Here is a 14,195-nt window from a genome sequence, read left to right as displayed (position 1 = left end):
CACTATAATTCAACACTACTATAAATAAAAACGGGTGCAACCTATAGATAAAACTTTGCTTGTTAAAATAACCAACTTTGCATGTAATGAAAGCAGATAAAGTACATTGTTGGAAATCTTTCTAAATCATCTCTCTCTCTCTCTCTCTCTCTCTCTCTCTCTCTTGCTACGTGCTTGATGGTTTGTTTTACTTTGTGTGTACTTTTGGTTAACTTGATATACACAAACATTAATTTTCAACAGAAAAATAACCTTAGCAGATTCGATATATAGCATGTTTCGTTCATTGACACCTGCTGTACATATATTTTTCCGCAGTGTTAAATGATTACAAGTTAATAATTGAATGCGTTGGTTTCATATGTAATTTCTGGCACATTCCTAATGGTTTTTTTGGTCGTCGAAAATATTGATAAAATGTAATAATGAAGAATTGCTCATCCTTATTATTCTGATCTAAACTGAAATCCCGAGGACTGCGAAAAATCACATACGGGGCACATAAATATGATAAAGGACTAAGAATTTTGAACAGTCATATCATTTGTCAGTAATTACACTTAATTTTTATTTTAAAAAATCCTCAACTGACACTTAGTTACAATAAAAAATAGTAAATTCCCTCTTTATTGTGTATAATGACGCAATCACTTGAGGACCCTTACGTGTTGTGCGACCCCTGTATTCAGGGGGAAATAATTCGTGCTGCGGAATTCCCATTATACAATACAAATAAAAATTATGCATCACAAATAAAACATATGTACAATACAAATGAAAGTTATGTAGTACAAATGAAAATCACACTATACCAATGCCAATTTTTACAATACAAGTAGAACATTGTTGCAATTATATGGAAAACTTAAAAATCAAATACTGCAACGTTTGACATGCCATGTAACAATGGTAGAATAGCATTACACACGAACAATTATTTGTATATGTATTCCCATTCTGAATATCCAATCGATTTCAACAGCAAATTATTTCTATAATTACCTGACATGAAAATGGAATATAATCATTTCAATCCGAGTGACAAGTAGATTAGAAATTACTATAGGATCGTATTTGCATGTGCTAGTTATTTCGACTGGTAGAATTATTCAAGGGCTTACATCGCTTACTGATGTTCTGATAACAGGTCGTGAGGGAATATGTGCGGAATGACTGTATTACTTAATTTCGTTTTTCATCTCAGAAAGACGATCATTTCATGATAGAAGATCCATTTCAAGATAGAAAATCCATTTCTAGACAGGTCTCTGGCGTCGAGGAAGGGCATAACTTGACAAACACCAACCGCAAGAAAAGACTCCACTCAGGTGAGCGCTACCTGATATTACATTGAAATAGAGCTCATTTATGTTATTAAAAAAATAGCTGATGCAGCCATTTTCAGATATATTTATTGATTACATCATGTATATCAAATAATAAATTTGATAACGACCGTTGTACTTCTGCATTGATTATGATGAAGCTGAAAATTATTACATGTATTCTGACGATCAGGACAATCCCTTCTCCATTGCACAATATTTCAGCTAATGAATTACTGACTAGACTACATGTATACAGTGAACGTATTCTATTTGGGCGTAACAATGAGGTCGTGAGTTCGAGTCCCGCTCGTACCTTGGCCGCGTAAAACATAACACGCCATGAGAGATACATGTAGCGATTGCTTATTCGCCGTGGGATCCGGATTAGAATAGGTCCTCAGTACCCCTTGCTTGTCATAAGAGGCGACTAAATGGGGCGGTCCTTCGAATGAGACCGAAAAATCCGAGGCCCCGTGTCACTGTAGGTGTGGCACGATAATATTCCTCCCTGCTCAAAGGCCGTAAGCGCCGAGCATAGGCCTACATTTTGCAGTCCTTCACTGGCAATAGTGACGTCTCCATATGAGTGAAAAATTCTAGAGAGGGACATTAAACAAGATACAATCAATCGTTTCTTCGCATACCTCTAAATTTAATGAAAGCACTTCACCTATAGCTGGTATCGTCTCAATATGCGTGAGACAGTCTCAAAAGAACCTAAAACAGACATAGGAATGCTCATTCGGCTGGAGGCCGTGGTAATTTTTACGAACGGTTTCTGCATTGATGCGATTGACAATGTGTTCCAGTAGATTAATCACTCTATGTACATGTACCATGTGAAAGAATACACCTAAAAAAAATATGTCCTTGGTGTTCATAAAAAGAATACAAAGTGTGCAGTAATATCTGAGTAGGGAAGGTTTTCGTTACATTATGACAATGTTAGATAGCTAATTAAAAGCTGGTATACATGTAGATTAGAGGATTTGTCTACTTAATTTCTTTTACTCAAGGATGCATATGAATGTAGCAAAAAACATTTTTTTTTTAACTCGGAAGAATTCATGGTTTGCATTTATACATAAGTTACGCAATATTTTGAATATCAGAGATGAACTTGTTACTTATGGGAAACATAAACTTAAATTGATATGTAATAAAACAATATTGGATTATCATGTGAAAGACTGGTAACTATAATGAAGGCAATTACGCACATATGTGAAGCTCAAAACTGGGGTTATGAAAATCATTTATCTGTTGTCAGAAATTTAGATCACAGAAGGTCATCATGAAGAATTTCTTCTCGTAGGTTAAAAATAGAAATGGGTAGGTTTATCAACATTCATAGAAAGGACCGATTTCGCACAAAATGCATATCTAATACCATTGAAAATGAAACACTTTTTAAATAACATATGGTAAATAAGACGAATCATATGATATTGATTTTGAAAACAATAACCCCAATCATATGTGTGTAAGACGCATTATCTCGTACAAAAGACTTGTAATTTAATGCACACAACCTTGTAACTCAAATGTTCAATTCCTTTTCAAATCTCCGATTACAAGTTACGGTTATAAAACAAAACAAAGGATAAACATAAACCATACACGATGTTATCTGTTGTCCTTTATAGTTCAGGTCAGAGGCAGTTAGAGACATGTTGTAATCACCCAATTCGCCGGAAGTCGGAATTAATACCAAGGACTAGAATTCATTCACTCATGAATGACAGACTGGAGAAGTCCCTTATTCTGAAAATGTTGTAAGATGAAACTATTCCTCATTTGGTTAATGGAAATATCTAGTAATAAAAGATTATTTCGATTAAAATGATCGAATAGGTCATTATCAGCAATGCTGTTGATGTAAAATAATAAGTCCCATTTTCCATGATATGATCGGTCTTACACAACATTGGTTTTATCCGTGTCGTGGTATTTTCACAGTTTAAAAGAGAACATATACCGCAATAATAATCAATTTACACAGGTAAGGACACACACAGATTCTATCCATCTATCTATCTGTGAGAGAGAGAGAAAGAGTGACAGAGACAGAGACTAAAACCGAAACACAAAAACATTTTGTAAAGCTTCTGAAAATTGGAAATTAAAGCGCCAACGTTTTACTAATAACACGCCTTGAAGTTGTGCTTTGGTTTTTTTATTATTACAGATGATTGAAGATCTCTCTATCTCATCTACCTTATCTATATATCTATCTATCTTAGTATCTATCTATCTTATTCATACTGGTAAGGACATACACCCAGACAATTTATTCAGGTAATTACTTATAAATAAGTAATTCACACAGGTCTCTTTTTCAGTTATTGACTGATCCTGAAGATAATAACTACTTTGTTATACTAGGTAATGTAAGTATATACATTGTACAAAGGAACATCATCGTAACAGTGGTTAGATTGGAAGTAAACTTGACTGTCATTTATCAAAATGGGTTTTAAAATAAAAGGAAAGTTTGAGACGAATTTCCTTCATCAAAGGCACGATATTTCAGCTATTGTTGGTGTAAAATCATGTCCAGGTGTTTTATGTAAACAATCGGTACAATGAATCGGTACAATGAAATGTACCGAGTTGACTCATTAATGACACTGCGCTATACATCATGTATATGTGATTGTCCCAGATATTTTGTTTCTAAATTCGTAATGGGTTGTCATGGTTATATTGGATAAGTTTGATAGGAAAATAATGTTATAGTTTTGAAAAAAAGTAATTCACTGAGATATGAACACTGACATATATTAAGTTTATTGATACATTTCTGTATCTACCACATCTATTACATCGCTTGGGGGCGGATTTACTATTAAAGAGTAAAGGTATAGAACTCTAAATATAGGGTACCCAAGTTAGCCGATATTAAAACAATAACTCAAATGGTGTAAAATTCTACTCTGTATTCGGATTTATTCATACATATTCAATCTACATTACTACCAAAGTTCATACCGAAATTCCGTATACTTCCCAAGATATGCAGAAATGAATTTGGAAAAATGCCTATTATTTTTGGTCGACTTTTAGCTGGGCCCTGGCACTATACGACTAAACAGAATGTTTGAGCATTGCAACAAGCTATTACATAGAATGTGCAGCATAAGATATCATTTCTAAAATGAATTTCTTACCCCATTTCATAAAATGAAGTCTGTAATAGCTCCAAGTGACTGAGTCATCTATATCAACGGCAAACACTAACACCTCAACCTTATGACAAACGGGATTATTTCAGCTTCACCATCGTCAAATTCCCATATTTATGTATGGCTCATCCCACCTCTGGTGTGTCCAGGGGTCTGTGTTTGCCCAATTTTGTATTGCTTATAGGAGTTATGAGATGGATCACTTTTCGTTATATTCGTGCTACACCTGCTGTGAGACGGGGCCTCTCATAGTAGCAATATTCCATTATCACCTGCATATGGTGTTTATATCTCTCAACTGATTCGATACGCAAGAGATTGTTCTGCGTATGATCAGTTTTAAATCGCGGCAGGCTCCTGACAAATAAGTTGATGGTGCAGGGGTTTCAACAGTCTCGTTTAAAGTCAGCACTTCGCAAATTCTATGTTCGTTATAACGATCTAGTTTGCCAGTACAACCTATCATTGGGTTCAATGCTGTCTGACGTGTTTCATACGATTTGTTAGACCGTTCTTGGCACACTAATTTTGGCTGCGGATGGCTCCATTGGCCTGATCAAGACCTGGGGCTCACCGCAGGTGTGACCGGTCGACAGGGGATGCTTACTCCTCCTAGGCACCTGATCTCACTTCTTATGTGTCCAGGGGTCCGTGTTTGCCCAACTCTCTACTGTCAAGGATCAATCTACTCTGGCCATATGAGGCTATTGTCCACTCAATATCTTGAATTCTTTTTGCACTACTATCAAGCAAAGGATGCATGTGTATAACCCTTTTCAATTTTGCACTACGGGGGCTTACACGTATATTTTTTACAAACATTTCTTGTTGATCATTGTTGACTACAGTAAACTATCTGAATGATTTACTACAGCACTATATTATACTAGACATTTTTATATCATATAAAGTTACTTCGTCAATACAAATGGAAAAAGAAAACATTCACATCTTGTTAAAATTACTTTGTTACACACCACTCTGATTCTACACACCAATACTCTGAAGTTGATATTAAAAGATGCTGGCGTTCCTCATTGACAGTATCTTCATCTTTGGTGATTAGGTCTTCCAACAATCTAATGGAATTCTACAGTCTGTTGGAATTCCCATGGACAGGATTGATTGATTGATTGATTGTATGTTGTTTAATGTCCCGCTCGAGAATTTTTCACTCATATGGAGACGTCACTTGGACAAGAATTGTGCTCTTTTGTTACATGTAGCTGACCTGTTTTTATATTCTTGAGACAGAATTTATTCAAAAGCGTCTACATGAGAAGAAAAAAATTATCTTACGGTAGCCTTCAACTCGACATTTAGATATATCGACGACGTTTTATCTAATAACAATAATCCTTTTCATTCATATGTCAATTCGATATATCCCAACTCGAACTAAAAAACCCACCACCGATTCTTCCACATCTGCTTCATACTTAGATATTTTATTGAACATATATGTTAACGGCAAACTACAAGCTCTTGCATTTTCAAATCAGTTGAGACATAGACATCATGTGCAGATTATTGCGTCATAAATATTGGAAGTTGACGTTGGAGAAACCTAAGTCATCTCGTTTGTAACAAAATTGAGGCAGTAAGGGCGGATCGAAAATAGTCATATTGTGTTAATGTAACATCATTTTCATCATCTCAGTGTGGATACTTTCAGGGATAATCTTTAAAGAACACATCTTTGGTGGGTTTTTTTTTTTACTGCTGTTGAGTATTAGAATTTAGCTTAAATAATTATTATAGATCCCTTGGGAATAGTGATACATTTCCTGTCTGTTTCCTTAGAAATAACGTTGAATGCTTTTATATCTTTGCGTCCAATTTGATGTTTTACCTTAAAATTAAATTGTGTATTTCAAAGTGTGCGTGAGCGTCGAACGATGTGATATATCTTTGATCACTTCATGTAAGACTTCGTCAACGAACTGATGCGCAGTTCACAAGCAGCTTCCTACAGACTCCAGTCATTATAACAGATAGCGTATGTTTCTTCTCTAATAGAAGAAATAGTCGGGGTCGTATGGATGAGATCTGAAAACCAAGGTCCCGTACTAAACCCTCGCCGTAATGTTTTTCGTCTAATTTGAAGCTGATGCTCGCTCTGTATGATATTAGGGTTAAACACAGTGACTTTGAGAGATCCCTGTCATAATTGAGACAAATTAGAAGATATGCACCATGTGTGCAAGCATTTTCTTTTTCTATGAACTTGTGGATCAAGGAAATGAAGCTCATTACTCTTGCTTGTACATGTATAGTTATAACATTTAACATCTAAAATGGGGTCTAGAGAACTGGGATTAGAGAGTGTGATATCGTCAATGGAATCAACGAAAATATCGCTTGATTCCCTCACTTAAAATATATCAAAATAATAATTTTAATATTAATGACTGTTGTCCTACGTAGAATAACTGATTGATTGTATCTTGTTTAACGTCTCTCTCGAGAATTAGAGACGTCACCAATACCGGTAAACGGCTTCAAATTAAGGATGTATGCTACACCAGAGAAATTTGATGTAGATGGAAAGTGGAGGATATGTACAACAATATTTTGACGTTGAAAATTTTCAAATTTACTTTATTTTGTCAAAAAATACAGTTTCAGTAGAAGGTAATCTGAAAAAAATTTAAAACCCCAGCTGGACTCGAACCTGCGACCTACAGTTCAGCAGTCGGTATTCAACCTACTGAGCTACTCGGCTAGGTATTTAAATGGAAAAGGAGAAGACAAATATTGCTGATCTCGATTTTTTCATCCATGTTTTTAAAGGAAGTCAACCATTATGACGATGTAGAGTACTACCTTAAGGCCTTTGCTCAGCGCTTACGGTCATCGAGCAGTAAGGGTTCTTCAGCGTACCATACCTACTATGACACGGGACATCCGTTTTTAAGGTCATCTCCAAGGATCCTTGACATTCGTAACTGATGCCGAGCTTTTGGCGATAGAACTGTCACTACCTGTTATAACGACTTAGGTCTGTCGCGGCCGGGATTCGAACCCCGACCTTCCACATGCGGGGCGAACGCGCCAAGTAGAATGATATCACACCAAGAGATTACTGTGAAAATACGCATGGTATTTTGGAACCCGTCTGGAGGCTTCTTTGAATTGCATATCCCTCTTCGTTTTCAAGAAAAAATTGAGCATATCATTTTCTCTTTCTTAAGTGACCCAATACCCCACATTCATCGGTCATTCTGGAACGAATGACACTGGAGTTGTTCTAAGAAAAAGCCAGCGTTTTCTATGCACTAGAAATATGACAAAAATAATTATCAATCTGCAAAAGTTTAAGGGAAAAAACAATCAGACGAAGAAATTCGGTCTATCTTATGTTATTGAATTTGACCATGCTTTTTTCATGGCGCTTTTTATAAAGACAAAACTGTGTTCAATACCGCAAATTAGGTTAATAAATGTCATACATAAGGAGTAGATGCTATTAATGTCTGCTCTATCGGAATTTCAGGATCCCCATGTATGAAAACACTTTGGAGTTAAAATAATCTTTCCACAAAATAACTGCGGACCTCAATTTCGTATGTGTTAAAATATGTAGAGACTCTATGTGTGTTTGCATCCAATATATATGTATCACATTTCAACGTTTTAAATAAATATGAAAAAAAATTAATCCTTAATCCACCAATGTGTCTTTTTTTTTTAAACAAAGAAAAGGTACATTTACATACAGCAACGCTCTAAATCCAAACGTCTGGTATTAGTCCTGATATTGCAAACCTCACTTATCTCGCAAAACTGCGTCGATATTAATCATAATTTTATACAAAATTACATGTAACCCTATGTTACCGGATAACACCGTGTTTTTCCAGATCCTGTTTAATAATGTACACTAATCATATGAAACTATGTTGGATTCCAGACCTTCCTTAAAAAGCAATAGAACTGAAATCAAAGACGTCAAAAATGCAAACAATTGCGTATGACGGTCCCATGAGATTTGATTGTTAAGTGTAAATCAATGATAATGATATAAATCTTCTGAAGGCGAGGCGTACCTGTTGTAGATTGAGTGATATTGTACTAAATAGCCGAAAGGTGACAGTGCAATCAGCATTGATCCATTTTGTGTATCCTGTACTGAGTTTATAATATCAACATAATGTGAAAATGATGATTGGTTTTCCAACAGGTACTTGTGTCACGTATAAATCATACACATCCAGACACCTGTTATGTGAAACCAACATCTCACCTGGAAATCTCCAACACAAAGTGACAGTGTTATCCTCCTCAACTAGTGACACAAATCGTTAGTGCAGGCTTAATAACGAATCGTTTACTTAGATTTCCGCTAGAAGTGCTGCAGCAACTGGTTGGCGAACCTATCTGAAGTCTCTTAAATTAGGCGTCGTGAATGAATCACGTTATTGGTGGAGGAATCAGGAGATGGTGTCATGTGGACGTGATATCTGGATGACAATGTAACGCTCTTTTAAGGTATGTTGTCTTACTTTCAAAATAACGACTGTCAAAGAGTGTAGGAATTTATATTACTTGTAAAATTAATGAAAGCTATTCATAAGATGTGAATACAATTATAGTCATATATATGTTTGTATATCTCATGCCATATTGTCTCGTATTCCAAAGGAATTAAAAAACTTTAAAAGCGATGAGACGACAAATTTGGATTAATTTAGTTTGACAGTGTACCGCATGTTAATGAATTGAAGTTCATGCAAACGGAAAATAACAGTGGAAATTATTATCTCTGAAATTACTAACAATGCATTTAGGTTACTGTTGTGATATACAGATTGCGAAAATCCTTTTAATTTTATTGATCAATATACATAATTGTACATTGGTATGGATTAAACAATGGGAAAATATCTTAACTGACTTTTATCATTTTAATGCTTCCAAGTATTCCAAACTTTGGCTCTTTCTCGATTACTTCGATTAATGAAAGTATTTAAACTACATGTAGTTATCAATAAGCGAGATCTGTTTTCACTCAGGATGCTGAGTCTGTCATTGGTCAGTGAAATTACCCATCGTGATAACATACATGTAAAATTCATCACTGTAATTCAACGTAAATTGATTTGATGAACATGTAAATAGAATTGCTTCTCAATCGCAAAATGAATTTATGTGACTCTGAACAAAACCACCTTCCTCCATATATTTGAGATTGTTGCTTGTTTACATGAACCATTTGATTAAAGGATTACATTTTACGAACATTGACCCAATTCGTGATGTACTAGTACTTGATGATATCACCAAATTGCTTGCATACCATTCCTTATCATCGTAAAAGAGAGATTAATACGTGGGCTTCCTTTGCTCATTTTTTGAATGCATGTCTTCGTAGAATGATAAATCCAATACTAAGGATTTCCCATAGACACTTTCAAAAGCACACACGAGTCTTTTATAGGTAGTTTACCTATATCTATCAGGTACATAGATAAACATATACATGTGCAATTTAAATTCAAGGGGCTTTAGTTCGAATTCTAGTCGGATGCATTACATTTACTCCACGTCTGCTTCATTTGGTGTCAAAGACCAGAGCCTGGGACAGACAGGTCACAATGCCTGCTAGGGGAAAGGATTTTGGGTTGATGTTTTCAATGTGTGAAGGCTTTTAACGAGGGTGGAATGTGATGGTCAGATAGGTTCGATCGTCGGTGTCAGATCAGTTGATAGAGCATGTTTCACATGTTTATCGATATTCACTGAATGCAGGGGCTCGGTCCCAGCTGAGCACTTCACTAGACAATTCAGGGCCCCGGGTTCCAATCTCTTGTCTGGTCCATTGCATTTTCCATGTTCCTGTTTCATATGTTCATTGATATTCATCGACAATATCTACCAGAAATTAGGGGCTATAGCAACTACTACTGTAGGAGGGAGTACCTTAAGTTTGTCTTCCCAAAACAAAGTGAAAAGAAAATTTCTTTCCTAAAGCATGTAAAATTATGTTTAAACAAAATAAAAATAGACCAGGTCATGGAACACGTAATGTTTTCCAATTAAAGTGCATCTCTGGTAAAGCGTTTGGGGACTTTACACTACGGTTACTCTGTAAAAGGTAAACATAACTTGAGAACTGATCAACAGTTTGATTGGTCATCGTTCGCATTGTGACGATGCTCTAGATTCTTCCCTTATTTGAAAACAATAGTGCCCCTGGGTGTACTCAATCACAAATTCCGTTTTTTTAAATATGTCACTAGGGATTGCGATTTGTTTTCTATATAAAATTGCATTTCTAAATCTAATTCAAATCATCATCTTGTAATTATTGTCAGTGTATTTTCATGTTAACCTATTATGTCATTTCCTTTTTTTTTTTTTTTTTTACTATACACGATGCTATATTGCACTGACTACATTATCTTAGTACCGAGTAATTAATTTTAGAACGCAAGTTTCTCATTTCAAGGATCGATTACATTGTTGGGATTTTTTTTGTTTGAAAATTAAACTTCCTTGTTTATGATATCTTTCAACGATACCAGGACTAAGCCATTATGATATGACTTATTGAGGTGATCCACATTGCTTGTTTCATTAGATTTGGCTGCAGTATTTTGAAACATTTTGTCGTAACGCCCTCGGTGCGTTATGTAAAATCGAGATCAGTAGGATAAGAGTGGATTGCTTTTATATAATTGTAAATTGATTAATCAAAAATGGTTCGAGAGTTTGGAGACTGAATAAATTAATTGATTTAAGAAATCACTGTCTAGTTTGTTAACGTGATAATTTGCATTAATCAGATAATAATAATTAGTAATTAAATTTGCAAAGTGGGCTCTTTTCTTCAGCATACACGCTGTGATGTGTGAACGTAAACATAATAACGTCCACAACTCTATATACCTTTCCTTTCTTGGAATATTACCTACGGATTTTCTTACTTGAATAAAAAAAGTTGTGTTTTTTTTCATTTAAGGTAACTCCATGCTCGCAGTTTTATCTGATACAATTTTAAAATATGTATTTATTACCATTCATTAGACAAATTATCAAATAAAATACATAGGTCATCACACTTTTTAAAATGTGAGACGTACATAAACAGAATCATATATCACGGTCAGGAAATTGTAATTTTCCTTATAAACAGCGTTATTAAAATCCCATACAAACTGATTATGACGATATAGTAGCATTCATAACAAATTCATGAAACTGTTTCTTCACAAAAATATACAAATTGTTTGTAAAAAAAAAAAAAACCCAAAGGAAATCATCGCATAATAGACTTGATAAAGAAATAAATAGAAACAGATTATTGGCCTTGGATCAATTTTTAAAACGTATTATTGATTTTTCATCTATATCTTAGACTTTTAAAATATCTTATTGTTAACAAGATTTTTACAATAACTATAGGAAAAGAATCCAACAAAATCTATGTTCCTATCATGCATAAATGCAAGGTGAAGATAACGAACAGTGATCAATCTAATAACTCCTACAAGCAATACAAAATAGATAGTTGGGCAAACACGGACCCCTGGACACACCAGAGGTGGGATCAGGTGCCTAGGAGGAGTAAGCATCCCCTGTTGACCGGTCACACCCGCCGTGAGCCCCATATCCTGATCTAAATCTAAATGAATCATTGATTTTGCAAAATCTGATGTCATCACAGAAGGGTGGAATTACTTTAAACTGCAAGGAAGATATCAAATTAAAACGTAAATATATATACTCGCACACGTGACGTCACTTCCTTAAACTTACATTTACTAACAAAGGAATAAATATAAATGCCCTCAACATAAGCAACATTCTTCTTCATTGAAAAGTTCAGTCTTGTGTTTCATCATATTTCAAGTTTAAGTCTACACCCTGTATTTCCTACAAATATACTTCTAATGTCGCATCCACTTTTTACGAGTAATTACAAGCAAACTTTACAGTGTCTAGGGATAGACCATCTGAAAGATAATTTATCAACATTCTTCGTCTTCTTTCAACTATGATCTATCTGGACATGTCATTAATGGTGATATTGATATAGTTGAAAATGACGACCTGAAATATTTACTTTAAAAGGTCCTAAATTCAGAGAGCTCAGATCTTTCAATTGGCGACCGAACTCCATCTCTGTATAAATAAATTATGTCGAGATTACATATTAGCAGGTAAAAAACTTGACACCTTGTCAGAATGGTTTAAAAGTATAAAAGGAATATTAAACATTATTTATTAGACAAATTAAAAGAAAAGTGCGTACCATATATCCTTCTGTGGTTAGTAAACCGACTGACAAACTTGTAACAACATTGTCTTTGTAAGGTTCATTATTACAACTGTATTCAAACGAACTTTGCATTATTTTCACATTTCGTTACCCAACTTATACAACATGTGTCCTTTCAAAATCACTCAGTTTTAAACACATTTAATATCCCAGTCAATTGGACGACTGAATGATTTCCCGTACCTATACTGGATTCCAAAACTTCACAGAACCTTTAAAACAGAGATACATTGCTGGATCCAGTAAATGTTCTACCAAACCACAATCTTTGATCTTCACCAAAATATTACCTCAGGTGAAGGAGGAACTTCAAACGCATTGAGCCACATATGCCAGAAATGGTGTAAATCAAATGTGAATTCTAAAACAAATCCAAAAAACTTTTAGTAATTCTGAAATCACAAAACTTTTAAAAGATCAACATCAAAAGGTACGACTTTGGACACATCATACGACCATTCCTCACAATAAATTAAAGACTAGGCTTGTTGACATCATACACAGCTGCTTCTTCGTGATCAACGAAAATGGAATACACAAATATACATATCTGGTGATCAATCATCTAAATTTTATTATCACTTTGTTGAACACCAATCTGATTCTGCGCACACGTGTTTTGAAGTTGATATCAAACAAATTCTGAAGTTCTTCATCAACAATATCTTTGTATCTTTGTTGATCAAATCTTCCAACAGTCTGATGGATTTGCCATGGATTATGAATTGTGCTTTTTTTTTGTTATTTGACCTGTTTTTATATTCTTACGAGGCAGAAGTTATTCAAAAGTTTCTACATGTACAGAAAAAAACTCGACATTTATATATATCGACGACGTTTTATCTATTGATACTCATCTTCGATATGATAAATCACTGTGAACTCGACATAACAGACGTCACAGAATCTTCCACATCTGCTTCATACCGGAATATCTTATTGATCAGAGATGTTAACGACAAACTTACAACTCAAATTTATGACAAGCGGTATGACTTCAGCTTATACATCGTCAACCTCTCATATTCATGTAGCAATATACCATTATCACCTGCATTGTTCCAAGTCTATCAACAGATTCAATACGCATGAGCATGTCCTACGTATGATCAGTTTTTAAATCGAGGTAGGCTACTGAATAATAATCTTATGTTACAGAGGTTTCAGCAGTCTCGTTTAAAGTCATCATTTCGCAAATTTTATGATTGTTATAACGATCTAATTTATTAACCAATACAACTTGTCATTGATTAAAATGCTGTCTGGCATATTTCATACCAATTAAGGTCATTCTTTACACACTGATTTTGACTACAGTTTATTCCGTTTACCCAATCAAGATATAATGCTCAAGGCGACTGTGTGACCGGACGACTGGGGATGTTTACTCCTTCTAGG

At 34.8% G+C, this 14,195-nt stretch overlaps 1 protein-coding gene across 2 annotated transcripts in view; it reads left to right on the top strand.

Moving 5' to 3' along the window:
• The first annotated feature begins 1,119 nt into the window (after window positions 1-1,119).
• Window positions 1,120-14,195, top strand: part of LOC125683255 (short transient receptor potential channel 7-like) — a 94,003-nt gene continuing 80,927 nt past the window's right edge. Inside the window, exons 1-2 of one of the 2 annotated variants that reach the window (XM_048924211.2) lie at window positions 1,120-1,328; window positions 8,697-9,004. The gene's annotated coding sequence lies outside the window, so the exon portion shown is untranslated. Of the gene's footprint in view, window positions 1,329-8,586; window positions 9,005-14,195 lie in introns of those variants that run through there. The other variant, XM_048924221.2, reaches the window with a different exon arrangement.

This window comes from Ostrea edulis, chromosome 1 (assembly GCF_947568905.1).
Source record: "Ostrea edulis chromosome 1, xbOstEdul1.1, whole genome shotgun sequence".
NCBI classification, from domain to species: domain Eukaryota; kingdom Metazoa; phylum Mollusca; class Bivalvia; order Ostreida; family Ostreidae; genus Ostrea; species Ostrea edulis.
The sequence above is the reverse complement of the archived record's forward strand: the minus strand, read 5'-3'. Positions and strand labels throughout refer to the sequence as shown.